The sequence below is a fragment of the Amblyomma americanum genome, chromosome 1 (assembly GCF_052857255.1).
Source record: "Amblyomma americanum isolate KBUSLIRL-KWMA chromosome 1, ASM5285725v1, whole genome shotgun sequence".
Taxonomy (NCBI): Eukaryota; Metazoa; Arthropoda; class Arachnida; order Ixodida; family Ixodidae; genus Amblyomma; species Amblyomma americanum.
In genome coordinates this window covers 211,837,949-211,856,652 of record NC_135497.1, presented here as the reverse complement: position 1 = coordinate 211,856,652, position 18,704 = coordinate 211,837,949, and the positions used below count along the sequence as shown (strand labels likewise).

Below are 18,704 nucleotides of genomic sequence, written 5' to 3'. Positions count from 1 at the left end.
AAATAGATCTTTACGCAGAGTTCGGAACAAAGAGAGCCCGACCAGAGGGGTTGGTACGGGTCTTTTCATTCTTATGCGACCGCTCATCAGCCCTGTCAGCGGCGCCTCATAGATTCCACTCGATAGGCCCCGCATACACTAAAATAAACTGGTCCCACGTCGTGGCAGGAACAGGAGCGCAGCTGGAGAGAGAAACTGCACTTTGAAAGCACCGTGTGACAGGGGTAGTAGACGAGTGGTTCTCCACGATTGCCGCATGCAGCATGCTGCACTGCCATGCTTCATCGGTCAGGACAGGTAAGCTGTACAGCCGTTGCGTATGCTTATATTACCGGTAGCTTTGTCGCACTGAAATACGCGATTTTGACGGGAGCGAATTAAGTGCCAGTTTGTAAATACCGCAGGTTTGAATTAAGCGATTTCCTTGTCTGTGCACAGTACACACCTTACATACCCCAGTGGCAATAATGGCCCTCGATCAGCAGCTGAGTAAAGTTAGAAAAAAATTAATCTGACATTAACAGGTGATGCGAATCACTCAGCCACCTAGCTCAGGCCACTGTTCTGCTTTAGTAAAGATAGGTCACAACAGTAAGAGAAGACTATAAATCAAACTTAGCAAATATTTAGGGCCTCTTGTTAGGAGTTAAAGCCTGATATTACCCAGTTTGTGCACCCGAAGCATAAATCATGAAAACCATGGTAAACCCAATTCATGCTCAAAAAGTGCCTTCAAGAGAAATGTAATTTTCCAGCGCAACAGTCTGAAGCTACTGTATAGAAATTGGCAGATGTCTTGATCGAACTTGAAGGCAATGGATAAACTGGCCATGTGATGGTTTCCATGTCATGTTGCATGGCATGAATTACTGAGGAAGGCATCTTTTCTTTATGCTCTTTTACAGTGGAGTTTCGGGTAATGCCAATTTCACAACCTGCCAGCAAGAGCCCAGTGCTGCAGAATCCGCCTTGCTTGCAGCGAGTTGCAATCCCAGTAGCACTGCTAGGACTGTTACCTTGCCTTTGTAAAATACCTACAAAAAACATTCAATTCAAAGGGCCTCAATTACAATGTTCAGCAAGAGGTTCCCTAGTACTGTCAACGCTCAAGTGCTGAATGAGGTGGTGGTATGGGTATAAGCATCCCACTCAGTGATGATGCAATTAGAAAAGGCGCTACCCCCCTGTAAGAAAGTTGAAACTGGCCCCTCCTATGCATTAAATGTAGGCACGTGCAGTGCCCACAATCATCCTGTTCATTCCCTGATTTACATTTTAAGTGGACTTCAGCACCCGTTTAGCAGTTGTCTCAAAGTTGGTGGATTTTTTTTTTCATAAGCTTTGTGGAGCATTTTCTGCTGCAATGGCATAAACAGGAAGGCAATATGCGGTTCTGCAGCAACACTTCAGACTGTGATGCGACACATGGCAAGCACTTGCCTCAAAGATGAGTGGGTTACTCAGAGGAAACAATGTGGTGGTTGGGTATGGTCTTAAAAAAACTGCTTTGTAACAGGGTTTTTCTATACGCGGACAACGAAGTTGTTGCTCATTTATTCATACGCTTCATTAATTACTGAAAACGCATGTCGGTAGGAATACTTTATTTGGCACGGAAGTCCTGGCCGACGTGGGCCTAATGCGACTGCCTGTAGGCCAAGGTGTAGATTTGTGGGCACATTCTTGAGCCAGTAGCCTGGAACGGGGAATAGGTGCCTTCAACCAGAGAATGCCATGCCATGCATGGTCGGCTGCTGCAGTCCCTTCACTAGTGTCAGTCATACACAGGGTTGGATGCCATAAAAAGAGAAAAAAGTATGCAAGCTCAGAACAATAAAATGCAACTAATAAACAACTAAGATAAACCCACAAACAAATACACAAAAAAATAAAATGCATATGAGAGAAAAAAGATAAGGACATCTCCCAACAGGCTACAGCAGCAGCCCACGCACTCCTGTAGTGGCTTTGCATATGGACATTAGAAAGATCCTCAAAAACAAAAAGGATAAAAGGAACATTGTTCAAGATGTGCCAGAGAAACCACACACAAAAAGAAGTGTGTACAAGGCAGAGACCAAAAATGAATGAAAATAGTCAAGACAAGCAATGAAAGGGTTTCTGAAAGGCTTCTGACGCTGGCACACAGGAGGTGACAAGCTCCATATGCTAAACCCAAAACCTTAAAGAGGCGGAGACATCAAATTTTTGGTTGGAATGTTCATAGTTTCAAACATTGCATACTCACACCAGGCGCGTGATACGTGCTCCGCAATTCAAATATGCACATTAAATATTACCGCATTATTTATATTGAGCGATTTCGGTTTCTGGGTGTCGGGGTGCGTTATGACGTCACTCCCGAGGAAGAGCAGCAACCATGGTCATGTGGGCTGCAAAAGTAGTGACACAGGGAACGCTGCATCGTCTGCTCTTGTACACATGCTGTGCATATCAGGGCCTTTCAGAATGTCAACCAGTACTGCGATATGCTTTATTTTCAAGTAGCTCAAATTATAAAACAGATATTTGAATTTACAATACAAACATGTTTCCACAAAATGCTGTGGTGAAAAGAAAAATTTTTCATTCCTCTTCATAATTTATCGCATCCTAAAGCTTGCTAAGCTTCTCAGTGAATGAGGGAAAATCATGCAGAATGGTACAATTTGTCTGAGCCATAACTGTGTTCAGGAAAAAAACATGACAGCTTGACTTTGTAAGCTGCCGAACGACAACCTTTCGGCTTTTCACTTTTCGGCCTTTTGTCAATGATCATAGCACCGAAGCGCGGCCTTGTGGTAGAGCATCCGCCTCACATTCGGGAGGTGCTGTGTTCGATTCCCAGTGCCGCCGGGTACCTACCGGTTTTAAGATTTCCCCGCCATGGTGCTCGGCGCATCTAGGGTGAGATGCTTTGGAGAAGGGTCTTTGACCAAACCGTTGCCTTGACGGATCAGAGATAAGTTCCGCCGTCAAGAAACCCTAAATCCACCTCATGCTGTAGAAGCCCATCTTTTTTTTAACATGCACACCTGACAATGCGTGTGAGCCAGCCACGACGGTGGCAAGCAAATACTGCTGCACTTTGCTCGAAGAGGGTTTGTGAGCGGAGAGTGCTATGGTACATCTCTTTTGAGGCTAGAGAAGTGAACGTTTATGAACGTTGTAAGTTTTGTAACTGGCACAAGGCGAGAGTTTTGGACTGCAGGTTTTAACCACGTGGAGTGGGTGAGGGAACAAACATGAGTTAATGACATCCTAGTCGAAATCAAGATAAATAAATGGGCTTGGGCAGGGCATGTAATGCGAAGGCAAGATAACCGCTGGTCCTTAAGGGTAACGGAGTGGATTCCAAGAGAAAGTAAGCGTAGCAGGGGGCGGCAGAAGGTTAGGTGGGCGGATGAGATTAAGAAGTTTGCAGGCAAAGGGTGGATGCAGCTGGCAAAGGACAGGGTTAATTGGAGAGACATGGGAGAAGCCTTTGCCCTGCAGTGGGTGTAGTAAGGCTGATGATGATGACTAAGCATGGGCGACCGTTTTTGAAGTGCGCCGTAGGGGTGGTGTATGAAATTCCCCTCTCATGCAGTCACTCATACGTAGGGCATACCGGACGCTGCGTCAATGACCGCATTAGGGAGCATGAGAGAAATCTAGAGCAAAATAAAGAAGGGCCAAACATACCCAAGCATATTAGGTCCTGCCCGTCACGCTCCTTTGAGGCATATTTTTCAGGGGCGAGGATTCTAGCTTCCAGTAAAGATACCAAAGCTCGGGAATTAATTGAAGCTTTTTTTATGGGAGAGAAAGGAAACATGTGCGTCAGTGATCCATCCGTATCTTTATATAAGGCGGAAAAGAAATTTTTAACCAGTGCACGTGCTTATCGATCCTGATTTGATTGTGTTCCTTGCGTATAAAAAAAAAGTGTGTGTGATGTGCCTCCGAATAAAGCAGTTGTAAGTGGCGCTTTGTCCCGTTTTCTTCCTTGTGTTCTGTGTGTGTTCGCGCCTACTACCAAAGATGAATTGTGACCAACTCGCCCAAGAAGACGTTCTTTTATGCCAATAAGAACGTACCGCGTGCTGGACACTCACAGTATCGTTAAAGCTCGCAGCAGACCTCTGCGTTAATTTCAGTCCGTCCTTTTCCCAGGCTTGACCACTTCCTTGATGGTATCCCTCACAATTCCCCGATTTTTCCAGGTAAACGAAATTCCTCTTGACAATTCTAGGTTGCTTAACACCCTTTAGAACCGTCACAGCCCTTCAAAGAAATACAGTAGAACCTTGCTGTTCTGTTCTTGGTTTGTGTAATCTGCAGTATCACAAAAACAAAAATTATGCGTGTTGTGCTATTTTTATTCACAATACAAATCCCGGATTCCTTTTTTAAACGATTCCCTGGTATACATGTCCATAATTTTGCCAAATTCTGACCATATCATGCATTCAGAGACCAAGAGAAAATGCCAGCCAAGCTAGTCATCATTCTTGGATGCTTTGCCCACATGCAATTGAGCACTGCGAAGAAGACGCCACTGCTGCCCTGCACAAAGTCAAGGACACAAAGCATCTTAAGAGCAGCTGTGGCTCTTCCACAGTGCAATAGTGTAACGGGGCAAAGTATCTGAAAACGGTAAGAAATAGTTGACGGACTGGACATGCCATGAAACTCCAGCCCCATCGAAAACAAAAATATGGAAACAACTTGCAAGCGCTAGAAAAAGAACTTTTCAAAATTTGTGCCAGCAGATTCACAAAAGTTTTAATGAAGTGAAAGTGCCAATAAATGCCAGGGACTAGGAAATGGCGCAGAACCTAGACATAGAGACAGTCACGTGCAGACCAGCAAACATTTTTTTCGTAGGTGCTAATTCAAGCTTGTTAATAAACATTCCATTCATAACATCCCCCCCAAAAAATATGAAGGGAGAAAAAGGGGGGCGAGACAAAAAAAAATAAAAGGGAAGGTGGCACAAACCTTTGCCTTAAAAATGCAAAAGGCCTTGTCTCATACCATTTGCAGAAGATATGTCAGGATTTCGCATTCATTGAAAAGCAGTGTGCAATCACCTTGAAATCAGTGTGTGGCAGACTAGCCAGCAATTAAATTACTGTAATAAAATTACAGTAATTAAGTTACTTTTCTCGGTAATTTTTAATGTAATTCATTACTTTTGTGGCCAGGTAATTTAGTAATGTAATGAACTACTTTCAAGCAGTAATTTCACGTAAAAGCAATTAATTACTAGCGATATTACTTTTGCTGCATACTGAGTCCATGCTTCTCGTCGTATCTGCCATGTTTTGGCCTCGCGTTTGTGGAGATGAGCATATAAAAAGCAAAGATGCAGTTTATGGGTGTTTAACGACCCAAAGCAAGCGACTCGGGCTATGAGGGACGCCATAGTGAAGGGCTCCGGGAATTTTGACCACCTGGGGTACTTTCTTCTCTACAATGATGCAGAAAATACTACTACGCATGAATCACCATGTGATATTTGCCCATGGCCGGCAAATAATTTATAATTGAAATTTTTATGTCAGCTGTTTCAGTTTCAACAGCCGAACAATTGCTGTGACGTCAAAGAATACTTTTGTGTCACGTGAGGCATGTAAAAACACCGATATTAGTAGTGGTAGTAAGTGTTTATTGAAAAATAATAATAAAAAATGGAAGTTAAAAGATTTTTGCTAACCCCGCTATCTGCCATCACTGTGGCGGCGGCACCTGAGCTGGGGCAGCGGAAATAAAGGATAGCAGGCAGTATGAAGAAGTGAAATGAAAGAGCTGAGGGGACATCAAGGAAGGACATAGGGAGTGGTCATATATACACTATTTACAAAGAGTAACAGTAAAGTTTTCCAGGTTGTGCGCATCTACAGTCAAAAAATAAAAAATAAAAATAAAAACACACACGCACAACACTTTGCACACAACAGCTGGGGTGGGGCGCCCAGATGTTAATCGTCCTAGGTAGTGCACGCGGAACGTTCGGTCATTGCGCGTGACTACCTGGCCCGATATAATCCCTGCTTCATCGTTATAATTTACTACAGTGCTGAAGCCAGCCTTCCTCAAGAGCCAGAATGACAACTAATGCGGAAGCAGCGATTATATATGGCAGTTTTTTCATGCCCCACGTGACCTGTAAGCACACGTGGCGTCCCAGTCCTCATTCAAATGTTGAAACTGAGACCGAAACAGCACAAGAAAAAAATGCGATTGTAAATCATTTAGTGATTATAGGAGAATACCAGGTGGTAATCTATGGCTTAGCGATATCACCTGCGAATCGCAGATTACTAAGGTATTCTCCATTAACTCTTATCCCAACTCTTCCCAATCCAGGCCTCGCAGTAGAGCAGGAATTTCTAAATACCACCTGTTTACAGGAGGTATTTTGTTGCAGAGGAGGCATTGTGGAGACTCATTTTTTTTGCATGATTGGTGATGTATTAGACACTGCAATCCAAGACTTTCTTCAACACAGTTTGGTATTGACACTGTTGCTTCCATCAAAACGGCATCCAATGAAAGTAACGCCTCCATGGAAGTTGAAGACAGCTAAACCCGTGCTGTTGGGAAAAAACTGCATGCGTGCTATAGACACTTGCTTGTTCAATCAAATACGGCCCAATAGAGCAGCTGTGACACGAGACCTGGCTTACATGCCTTCAAGGCTGCACTCGTAGCTATGTGACTAAAAGGTTTCGCCTGCGCATTATTAATAGAGCTGCTGGGACCCGGGACCTGGCTTATATGCCTTCGAGGCTGCACTAGTAGCTATGTGATTAAAAGGTTTCACCTGCGCATTCTTTGAAATGCCTCAAGTATCTTTTACCAGGTCAACGGGTATACTCAGGCTGCTTTCCGTTGAAGCATATTGTTATGTGGCAACCAGCCGAATAATAAGCGGCGATGAATGATGGTAGTGAGATGATTTTAATGGCGCTCGCTTGTAGCGTGACATTTTTGTTCCCGTGCCACTGCCAGCTTTGTCGTTATCGCGACACTACCCGGGGCTGCCGAGTGATCGTCCCGATAGTGAATAGAAGACGCCGACGGAGAGACGCGCTCAGTGAAAATGGGTTGAGATGACGGTACAACAGAAATGGCATGGGGGAAGTGCTGGCCGACACGATGAAAGATATGTGTGAATTAATCCTGGTCCATGAAGCTTCCGGGTCGCCGGTCGCCAGGAGCCGACGGCCGAAGCCCTTGGACGCACCGAATGGCATGGGCAGGGGGGTGGCGTCCTCACGTGTGGGCGGCATCTCGGGTCGCTCGGGTCATGGGTTCGGGTCGCGGCAGAGTCGTCACGTCAACGTGTCTTGTGCTCGGGGCGGGAGATGCGGCTGGGGTGAGCGGCGAGGTCGGTTCAGGTTCGGCGGGCTGGGGCACAGCCGGGCGGGGTGAACCAGGTGCACACGGCGGACGATCACGGCAGGCGGAGGACTTCGAAGCTGCAGGACCAGGACGGGGATGATACCCCGCATCTTATGCCAAGTTTTACGTGGCAACCAGCCGAATAATAAGCATCGATGAATGATGGCAGTGAGATGATTTTAAAGCCCGCTCGCCTATAGCGTGACCTTTCCGTTCCCGCACCCCTGCCAGCTTCGTCGTCTTTGTGACAATACTGCTGCTTTGCACAGTTTTTTCGCGATGCCACGAGGTACACCTTAACGAGGTTTTACTGTACCTGTGAGTACTAAGGTTGCTGAATTTGATGTATCTGAATGTGAAATCTGAACAGATTCATACACCTCCTGTAGTAAGGCCCATGAGCCAAGTATAAAATTGAAGTTCTGATCAATTGCTATGCAATGCGTTCAGAACAGGTGCTGCTGCCCTTGATGGTCTCACAGATAACTTTGACCACAATGGCAACACAGGCATCAAAGGTTGCCTCCAAACTATAGCTCTCCACCACTCGTGGCATGTTTTCTGCTGCTCTACTGTCTTTTTCCAGTGGCCCACTCATAACTCATCTCAGTTCTGACTGCGGGGCCAGTCCAACAAACAAGTCTTATGCAGTGCTGTTCGGATGGACCTTATGGCCACGCCACAGCTCTAATTACACCACACCACTTTCGCTCTGCCCCATGGTGACATTCCTAACAGAGGTGGGGGAAGGAGGAAGTTGGAGCACCACGAAAGCCAAATGTACAACAAGGATGCGGTGCAGTGGCCTCGCTCAAAGCTCTTGCCCTGAACTCAAACAGGACCGGTACTTCTGGTTGAGCTTACAACTCTGTCATGCCCGAGCTGACAGCTCACCAGCCACACACATCGAAAGAAATTTTTAATTACACATGCCAACAATGTCACATCTATTAAGATATGGAAGATGATGTTAAGCCTGCTATGCTCTAACCAACCCAAAATTCTTACCACTGTCAAGTAGATGACCTCGATTCTCTTCGGCAATACATCCAGCTCATTACTGTTCACAGCTATGGTAAATTGTCATTTTGACCTCTCAGATTTTCTCATCAAGAAGGACAATGGCAAATGGTTAACTGTCTGGTTCTTGGGACCAAGCGCCATTAAGCAATCACTACAAACTCTGGGCAAACACTCCCTGAAGAGGCCACCGAAAATCTTGCACCAAATTTTTAAGCTGCAAATTGTACTGTTTGAAAGGGCGTTACTTTTTTTTAATTTATTTGTACCTCAAAGGCCTACAAGGGAGTATTACATGAGGGGTGGGCTGACATGTATTAAACCCTCCTGCCACAGAATTTTTCAGAAAAGGCAAACTGAAGAGCTAAACTATTCATCTACATCCTTGAGGCTTTTTTTCCTCCCAAAATCCCTACTGCACTAGAAGCCGTGTGTTGGTGCTTGAATCTGAATGCCACATACCCATATGCATGCAGCACACATCCTTTACCAGCATAGCACCATGTAAGATCATGTCAATGCCTCATTTGGGGACAAGGGGTGCAAGCACACAGAACAATAGGAACAAAACGCAAGCACTAATGTTGTGTGAGTCACTCCTGTGCTCTGTCTTTTGGGCTGCATGTCTCAAGATGAAGAACAACCCCCTCACCATTTTCTTCAGAAAGTGAAACTACAACAAACATCTACTCCTAACTTGTGAAAACAAACCGACAAACATAGAAGGAAGAACATAAACATGTCTCGTCCTTGTCTTTCCATGTATTCTTCAATTATGGGAACTACTTCCTTGTTCAGCTACCTGTCCTACCTACATTTGTCTGTGGCTTCTCGCCTCTCGCCACTGCTTGTCTCTAAGGGCACAAAAGTTTCCAGTTTCGCAGCAGGAGGCCCACTTTCAAAATTATAATTTGCTTGATCCTTGACAGTCTAGTTGCTTTGTTCACTATTCAGGCAGGCTTTGTTCATTTGGGGTCTGCAGGTGAAAGCTGTTGTCTTAATAGTGAATATTTCCACGCTTCCTTTTTGTTTCTTCTTTCTACGAAATGGCTAGGACAAAAAACTGTCGCCCACCCAATGCAAAGGAAATAGCCATATAATCATAAGGTCTCTTCCATTTGGCCGCACTTTCATCACTAGTTCAAGAAGTGCAGCACGAGTTCGAGGCTGTATGGCTTTCAGTCACCGAAATGGAAGAGCAGCTGCGGTGCGGCAATATGGCGGTGTCCATGTGTAGGTCGAAGAAGAGGAGAAGGTATGGCACTAGTTATTTAATGAAATGATGACAGTTCTTTGTTGAAAGGTTTATGGTTTATGGGGGTTTACCCATGGCCGGTCTCGAGGTGTGCGCGCGCTTCAAGGAAAGCGCGCTGTCCTAGAGACCGGCCGTGGTTTAACGTCCCAAAGTGACTCAGGCTGTGAGGGACGCCATAGTGAAGGGCTCTGGAAATTTCGACCACCTAGGGTTCTTTACCATGCACTGATATCACAGTACACGGGCCTCTAGAATTTCGCCCCCATCGAAATTCGACTGCCGTGGTCAGAATCAAACCCGCGTTTTTTGGGTCACGGGTTTCAGCCTGGCCGCGGCTGTCGAATTTCGATGGAGGCGAAATTCTAGGGGCCCATGTACTGTGCGATGTCAATGCACGTTAAGGAAGCATAGAGACCTAATTCTGGTGGCATATTTTCTTCTTTATAATGATGCAGAAGACACTACAATGCATGAATTACGACGTAGTATTCGCCTACGACAGCTAAATAATTTACAATGAAATTTTTCTGTCATGCTGTCTCGGTTTCAACAGCCGAATAAGAGCTGTGACGTCAAAAAGAGGTTTTAGGTCACACAAGGCATAGAAAAATTCCGATATAATTGCTGATTTATTGTTTCAATTTACTGCAGTGCTGAAACCAGCCTTCCTCAAGAGCAAGAATGACAACAAATGTAGAAGCACCAATTATATTACAGTTTTTCATGCCTCACATGACCTACAACCTCTCTTTGAGGTCATAGTCATCGTTCAGCTGTTGAAAGTGAAACAGCGTGAGAAAAAAAATTCAGTTATAAATTATTTAGCAGCCGTAGGAGCATACGTACCACATGGTAATCCGTGTATAATAATGCCTTACGCCTCATTACAAAAAAAATGGTTTGGTTTATGGGGGTTTAACGTCCCAAAGCAACTCAGGCTATGAGGGACATCATAGTGAAGGGCTCCAGAAAGTTCGCCCAGCTGGGGTTCTTTAACGTGCACTGACTGACATCGCACAGTACACGGGCCTCTAGAATTTTGCCTCCATCGAAGTTCGACCGCCGCGGCCGGGATCGAACCCATGTTTTTCGGCCCAGCAGCCGAGCGCCATAACCACTGAGCCACAGCAGTGGTGTCATTTCATTACAAAGAAAAAACACGCACCAAAAAGTTAGGTGTCTATACTCCCTTAAAGAACCCGGGTGGTCAAAATTTCCAGAGCCCTTCACTACGGCGTCCTTCTTGCTTTGGGATGTTAAACCCCCCCCCCCCCCCCCCTAAACCACAAGTCGAGTCGCATGGACAGCATTTCAGCGCTAATTCGTAAGTCGTCTGTGCGTATACATGAAACGATTTTTTTTCTGTGAAACAATGATTTCCTAGAGCAGGTTGATGATAATACTTCATTGAGATTTGCTGCTTGAAAATTCTTCGAAGTGTTTCAGGATTTTGGTGGTCGTTGGTGTCGGCAGCATGCAGTTGGCTGCAATTTCGTGACGACAGCAAGGCTATCAGACAATCGGGCCTGCACTCGACCATTCGTTTTGGAAGTGGCCAGTGCCAAGCTGCATTTGAACTGCCTGAACGGACGCTGCACGCTGCAGGCACCACCACGGAACTTCACAGAACTAGTGCAGAGAGTGTAGCCAGATCAAAGAAACCTATCATGACCACAATCCTAACAAAGTGGTAGTTTGGGCTTGTTGGTATAGCATATGAGAAGACATAGCGCAGCACAACGAGACAAAGAAAAGGAGCACACAGGACGAGCGTTTATCCTGTGTGCTCCTTTTCTCTGTCCCATTGTGCTGTACCATGTCTTCTAATATCACCGCAATGACCTGTCACACACTGCAATAGTGCCTTGTGAGCTTTATGCACCTCACAAGCTTCCAAACAGTCAAAGGACATCATGCACATTGTCCACTATGTTCATCTCTTTAAGGCCTCTTTACAGCATCAGCTGTATAAAGGTCTTAAGATTAGAAGCCTTAAAAGGAAGCTTGCTTTTCCAGTTCCCTCATGCGCTGCATGCTAGTTGGCTACCTGGGTCCCACGTAAAACCGATGCTCGGTGCAGGTGGCACAGCACTCACAGAAGGTGGAGGGCTTACCTTGTGGCGCCTTAAAGCCTTTGCTGCCTCAGCATTTTAACGTCACATTCGTTCAGCCTCTGCGCCAGCAAGCAAACGCCGGACTCGAAGCAGGAATTGGGAAGGTCCGTGCATACCAGAAAACTGCCTGTCAGTCATTCAACTGGTGTTTTCTGAAATAAATATGAATTTAATAGCAGAACATGTTTCGCTCTGCAGACACCAAAGCGGAATCGCTGATCTCGCCGAAATTTTTGCGCCTGTTTTAGAAAGCGAATTGTAACAGCAGCATACAATTGTAAAGAGCAGCATAAAGTCAACACTCTACAAACTTTCCCAGCCGCGGGTCCACAAAAAATCGGACCGCGTACAAAACTCATCGCACTAACGGTTAGTTCAACTCACGACCGGCTTTGTTAGTAATAAAGCCGGTCGGTCGTAGTTCAACTGGACTGTAGTCATAAGCTTCCCGCCTTTTTTCGGGAGCACACAAAAGCTGGTAATTATGCGTGTTTTACATGACCATGAGTTACGTTGGGCTGGGTTGACAAAATATATAAAAACACACTCAGCGCTTGCTTTTTTCCGTAGACCTGCACAGAGCTTTTGAGCAGAACTTACGGTAAAACAGATGAGTCTTTTCCTCCGGGCCTTTGGGACCACTGCCGGACAAGCGGGCTCAGTGCTAGTCCCGGGTTATCTGCTAACACAAAATATTCGGGCGCAAAGTTGACAACGGAATGCCGAGTGTCCGATAACAGGCAATCACACAGTACGTGCATACCAAAAGATAGAAAGAACAAATTACTCACGTGCAACACGATCGCGCGACCTTTCCGCCGACCGGCCATAGTGCTACTGAAAGCAATGCTCGGCTCTACTCAAACATAGCTCAAACCGAAAAAAAAAAATTGCCTGACGTGACGACTTTCTACAAACAAGATGCGACGTCATGGGTTGAATGAACGCTTGCGTTATTTCGACCTGCAGCAGTCGCTGCCCATGGCTGGCCATGGCGAGGTCGAAGCGCTAGCCAAGCCCGCAGTCGGAAACAAGCGCGCAGTTAGCGCATTGCGGAGTTGAATGGACAGGCGTTTTGGAGTGGTTTTTGTTCTTCCGTGTTCGCTGCTTGCGACCTGGGCGTTGTGTGTCGTTAGTGTGTGTGAGAAAAGAAAAAAATAGCCAGAATCGTTTTTGTTTTTTGCAGTGGTATTCAAGTTTATAATGCCTCCTGGCACATCTGGTGTTCAACAGGGTCAATAGCAGCAATACATGGTTACCTCTCCTGGGCAAAGATAAATAACACCTTTAGTCAGCGTAAACTCAAAAGCTGGCGAAAGCGGAAGAGGAGAACTGCCACTGGGCTTCTTCCATTTGCCAAGTTTGGACAGCCCCATGGATGGCAGCAAATTGGCTTCTGACAGGAAGTCGCATTAGAGTGACATGGGGTGGCAATACCCAGTCAGAAAAAACCATTGAGACCAATTGGGAATTCCAAATGGTTCCAGTTGGGACCAAATAGAACCACTTGGTCTGCCAATGGGTTCAAGCTGGAACCAATTGGGATGTAGTCATCCAATTGGTCAGACCAATTGGGTAAACCAGTTGGTTTAGAAATCCCAACTGGGCGTTCCAACTGGTTCCCACAATCCCAAATGGTTTTGCAACCGCCAATGGAGAATACAACTGGTTCCTACAATCCCAAAGGTTTCGATGATTCCAATTGGTTTTGCAGATTTCAGTTTACAAGATTTGAAATGGTGTCACCTTGCTCAATAGCGAGGTCGCCTCTATGTGGATGATATTATTGATCAGTTCGGGGAAAGTGATCAGGGAGCTATGCCAGATGAGTGTGTTGTAAAAATGTTCTTATATAACTTTCTCAGAATATGCTTACCTGCTTGAAATTTTCACAAAAGCATGTGAAAATCAGTTTGTGTATAAAAGTTTTAATCACACCAAAAACAAAATAGCCAGTGCAAGCACATAATTTATTTGAAACTGCAGCAATAGGATGACACGAGAAAAATGAAGCAATATAATACAAGCAAAAAATATGTACAAAAATGAGACTAGAGCTTGCAATCTGTTCAAGAATGTCCGTGTCAACTCCTATAATGCATGCACTGAAGAGAGTGGTCATTACACAATCCAAAGCAGAAATGCAAAGAGACTGCCATGGTATCTCAGTGACTATAGGCGTCTGGATGCATGGCTTATCCTTACCGAGCCATAGAGCAGCCAAGATGAGCTTCCTCATTCATATTTCATTCCCAGCCGCGACGGCCAAACGGTTTGATGGAGACCAAATGCAAAGGATCTGAGTGCTGTGCATTGTGAGTGCACTTTAAAGCACCCCAGGAGGTTGAATATTCGCAGTTTCCTTCCAGTACTGCATCCGTCCTAGGAAATTTAAACTGTACATAGCACATTACAACATTTATAAGAGCACAAATTGAGGAATAATTTCATTTTAGAACTGTGATGGAGCTATGTAAAATGGCATTGCAGAGCAACTCATCTGATACAGCCATGCAACTGCCTCTGCCGAGTGGATTTGACGTGAAATAGTTGGCAGTTCAGTGGTTAAGACGCTCGACTATTGACCAGAGTATGAGTGTTCAGTCTCGACTATTTCGATGGAGCTGAAAGATAATGCACCCGTGTGCTGTGCGATGTCAGCACACAGTAAATATCCCCATGTGGCTTAAATCAAACCGGAACCACTCCACTACAGTACCTCTCACACTCAGCTGCTTTGGGACATTAAAGCCCCACAAGAATAAACCAACTCGATCGCTCGGATGCTGACCCGAAAGACGCGGGTTCGATCCCGGCTGTGGCGGTCGAATTTCTATGGGGGCGAAATTCTAGATGCCCGTGTGCTGTGCAACGTCAGTGAACATTAAAGAACCCCAGGCGGTCGAAATTTCTGGAGCCCTTCACTATGGCGTCCCTCATAGCCTAGGTGAGTCGCTTTGGGACGTTAAACCCCCATAAACCATGAACCAAAACAAAGGCAAGTCAACTGTGGCAGCCAATGGCAGGGAGGTCAACCAATAAGATTAGCAGTTTGTAAGGATAAGGTGGTTGCAACTGGCATAGAACCAGGTAACTGAAAGTGAATGGGGAAGTGGGACATTAAACCCCCATAAACCATGGACCAAAACTAAGGCAAGTCAACTGTGGCAGCCAATGGCAGGGAGGTCAACCAATAAGATTAGCAGTTTGTAAGGATAAGGTCGTTGCAACTTGCATAGAACCAGGTAACTGAATGTGAATGGGGAAGCCCTTTTAAGGGCCACAGAAAGGGGTGTTGGAGCTTGGCTTTAAAATGCTTGCACTATGTAGAGTACAGGCCAACAAGCGACCATGCCGAGTACGAGATTTCAAAAGTGAGCGGGAAATATACAGTACACTTTTAAAAATTCCAGCTTTTGCACCTCGCGGTGACGCGCGGTGCCGGGCTTTCGGCGAGAACCTGGCATACGATGTCACATGGTGCAAGTGACGTAAGCAGCAGGGGGTTATCATTGGTTCCCAGCGCCAAATTCTTTCAGACGTCACGAGCCACCGCGGCCACTCCGTGTGTGCCACAGCCGGCGGAGGTAGGGGCAGGGCAGAGTGGGTGGGGCCGGTGGAGGAGCACTGTCGTTTTGGCATGCGAGAGTAGAGGGAAAGGCACGAAGACATGGAAGTTCAAATTTTGTCTATATGTAACTCAGCTTCTGCAAACAACATTAAAATAATTCTTGCTGGAGGATAATTATGAAGCGGCGCCTTTTAACATCCCAGGCGTATCGCAACTTTATTCCCCTTTCTAGGTCCGTGTAACACAATGGGCAGAGGTGGACTGGCAAAGAATAAAATGCGTGAAACACCCGCTATTCTCTACAATTGAGTTCACAAGGTATCTACACAAAAACAAGAGCCCTAGCTCCACTACAGTATCTCAGGGCCAGAGTTGCTTTGGAACAGTAAACATCATGATTTTTAATTTTGCCAATACTGACATCAAGGAGACTGTTTTTCATAAAATATGTACCAACTAGCCTGCAAAAGTGTTCTCGAACATAAAATAACAATTGAATCAGGCAAAACTGTGATTGTTTTACTCTCTGCGCGTCTTGTGTGACCTCAATACTGTTAACTCTGATGTTACAGGTATTGTTGCATCATGGAAACCTGAAGTAAGAAAAAAAATAGAATTGTGATTATTTGACAAGCACAGGCAAATGGCATGTGGTGATTCATGTATATTAATGTCTGACATCCCATCGGCTGTTCTATGCTGAATACGCCGGTTCTAGTCCAATCACTGAGGAGCATTGGACTCTATCCATACTTGAGGGAGGCTACCTAGGACCACCCGAGTGCCGGCTCTCTTGACCCGCCACGGTGGCTCAGAGGTAATGGTGCTCGGCTGCTGACCAGAAAGACGCTGGCTTGATCGCGGCCGCCGTAGTTACATTTTGTTGAAGGTGAAATACTAGAGGCCCGTGTTCTGTGCGATGTCAGTGCACGTTAAAAAATCCCCGGTGGTCTCAATATCTGCACTTCCAGAGCCCCCTACTACGGCATCTCTTATAGCCTGAGTTGCTTTCGGACAACGAACATCATAAACCAACCAACCAACCATTAAAAAGTAAACACAAAAGTTAAAATTAAGTGCGACCCCACTTAGAGATTCAAATACCTCGGAACTGCTGAAACATATATACTACCCAGGTCAACGAACACACAAGTTTTTTTCAATCTGTGTGATCGGCAACACGTTCATGCCTTACAACTCTTAGCACATGACGCGAAATTAATGCACCGAACTTTTCAGGTATGCACTTCAGCAGCTGAATTACAGCAAATGTGCTTTCCCCAAAACAGAGAATATTCCTAAGGATGCCATATGATCTATTTGAAAGAAAGAACAACTGAATTATTAGTTCTCCTTCCCACAGCATAATTTGAGCTGGTAAAAATGCAGCCATTTCTATACATTCTTGCATACTGCACAGGACTTTCAAGCAGCATATGGATGTTTCTTATTTCACACTGCGGCTGCAAAAATGGTGTGCCTTCCCAAAGAATCGTGCCTCACCAGGAATAGCAACACTATTTAGGGTCCTGGAGCCCGAACCTAGAGTGACACTATAGGATGTAACTCTGATAGAAGTTGTTGCATCACTGAGCTTGTTAACCAAGCCATCCACTTGCAGGACTATGCATACTTGTTGTGGGATGCCATTGGCAGCTTTGACTGCTTGCTTTAAGGTCCCATTACCAGACTGAAATGGGAAGGCTGAATGAGCCCACAGTGGCCCCCAATGGCGCACACTTTTTGTCAGGTGAAGCAGTTCGTGCATATTAAAGGTCATGCACTCCTTACCATACGAATGTTGTGCATAACCATGGAAGATCACTAGGTATGCTTCAGAAACGTTTAGGTCTGAGGAGGAAATTTTTTCTTGCACCAAGATTTGTATAGCCTCCACAAGATGTGCCCAGTGGTGTAAGCATTTTTTTCGATATGCCTTCAAGAACTGGTAAACTATAAAAAAGAATCCAATTTTCCCATTATTTAGCCTTCCACCACTTTCTTTCACGTGTTGGCCTTGGAAACCTTCTCACTTCTTTGGAGGTGCACCGGTTTTAGAAAGCGAATTGTAACAGCAGCACACAATTGTAAAGTGCAGCATAAAGTCAACACTCTAAGACTTTCCCAGCCGCGGGTCCACAAAAAATCGGACCGCGTACAAAACTCATCGCACTAACGGTTAGTTCAACTCACGACCGGCTTTGTTAGTAATAAAGCCGGTCGGTGGTGGTTCAACTGGACTGTAGTCATAAGCTTCCCGCCTTTTTTCGGGAGCACACAAAAGCTGGTAATTATGCGTGTTTTACATGACCATGAGTTACGTTGGGCTGGGTTGACAAAATATATAAAAACACACTCAGCACTTGCTTTTTTCCGTAGACCTGCACAGAGCTTTTGAGCAGAACTTACGATAAAACAGATGAGTCTTTCCCTCCGGGCCTTTGGGTCCACTGCCGGACAAGCGGGCTCAGTGCTAGTCCCGGGTTATCTGCTAACACAAAATATTCGGGCGCAAAGTTGACAACGGAATGCCGAGTGTCCGATAACAGGCAATCACACAGTACGTGCATACCAAAAGATAGAAAGAACAAATTACTCACGTGCAACACGATCGCGCGACCTTTCCGCCGACCGGCCATAGTGCTACTGAAAGCAATGCTCGGCTCTACTCAAACATAGCTCAAACCGAAAAAAAAAAATTGCCTGACGTGACGACTTTCTACAAACAAGATGCGACGTCATGGGATGAATGAACGCTTGCGTTATTTCGACCTGCAGCAGTCGCTGCCCATGGCTGGCCATGGCGAGGTCGAAGCGCTAGCCAAGCCCGCAGTCGGAAACAAGCGCGCAGTTAGCGCATTGCGGAGTTGAATGGACAGGCGTTTTGGAGTGGTTTTTGTTCTTCCGTGTTCGCTGCTTGCGACCTGGGCGTTGTGTGTCGTTAGTGTGTGTGAGAAAAGAAAAAAATAGCCAGAATCGTTTTTGTTTTTTGCAGTGGTATTCAAGTTTATAATGCCTCCTGGCACATCTGGTGTTCAACAGGGTCAATAGCAGCAATACATGGTTACCTCTCCTGGGCAAAGATAAATAACACCTTTAGTCAGCGTAAACTCAAAAGCTGGCGAAAGCGGAAGAGGAGAACTGCCACTGGGCTTCTTCCGTTTGCCAAGTTTGGACAGCCCCATGGATGGCAGCAAATTGGCTTCTGACAGGAAGTCGCATTAGAGTACATGGGGTGGCAATACCGCTCTGTATACCTCGCTCACTTATACCTCTGCTGAGACGTTGAGCGTAAGCTGAACTTTGGCCAGTGTGTAACGTGGTTTTGCTTATCCGAGAAGGGTTCGGAAGA

General features: G+C 45.6%; 2 long non-coding RNA genes across 2 annotated transcripts; both read right to left on the bottom strand.

The window, feature by feature from the left end:
* Positions 1-5,195: 5,195 nt before the first annotated feature.
* On the bottom strand, positions 5,196-12,728 carry LOC144094971 (uncharacterized). The gene is made up of 3 exons (XR_013306641.1): positions 12,382-12,728; positions 11,782-11,933; positions 5,196-7,469 (listed from the first exon to the last, which is right to left on the bottom strand). It is a non-coding gene; the product is annotated as an uncharacterized LOC144094971 (long non-coding RNA).
* Positions 12,729-13,865: 1,137 nt separating this feature from the next.
* LOC144094962 (uncharacterized) lies at positions 13,866-18,032 on the bottom strand. Its single transcript, XR_013306634.1, has 3 exons — positions 17,953-18,032; positions 17,762-17,840; positions 13,866-15,408 (listed from the first exon to the last, which is right to left on the bottom strand). It is a non-coding gene; the product is annotated as an uncharacterized LOC144094962 (long non-coding RNA).
* Positions 18,033-18,704: the final 672 nt, after the last annotated feature.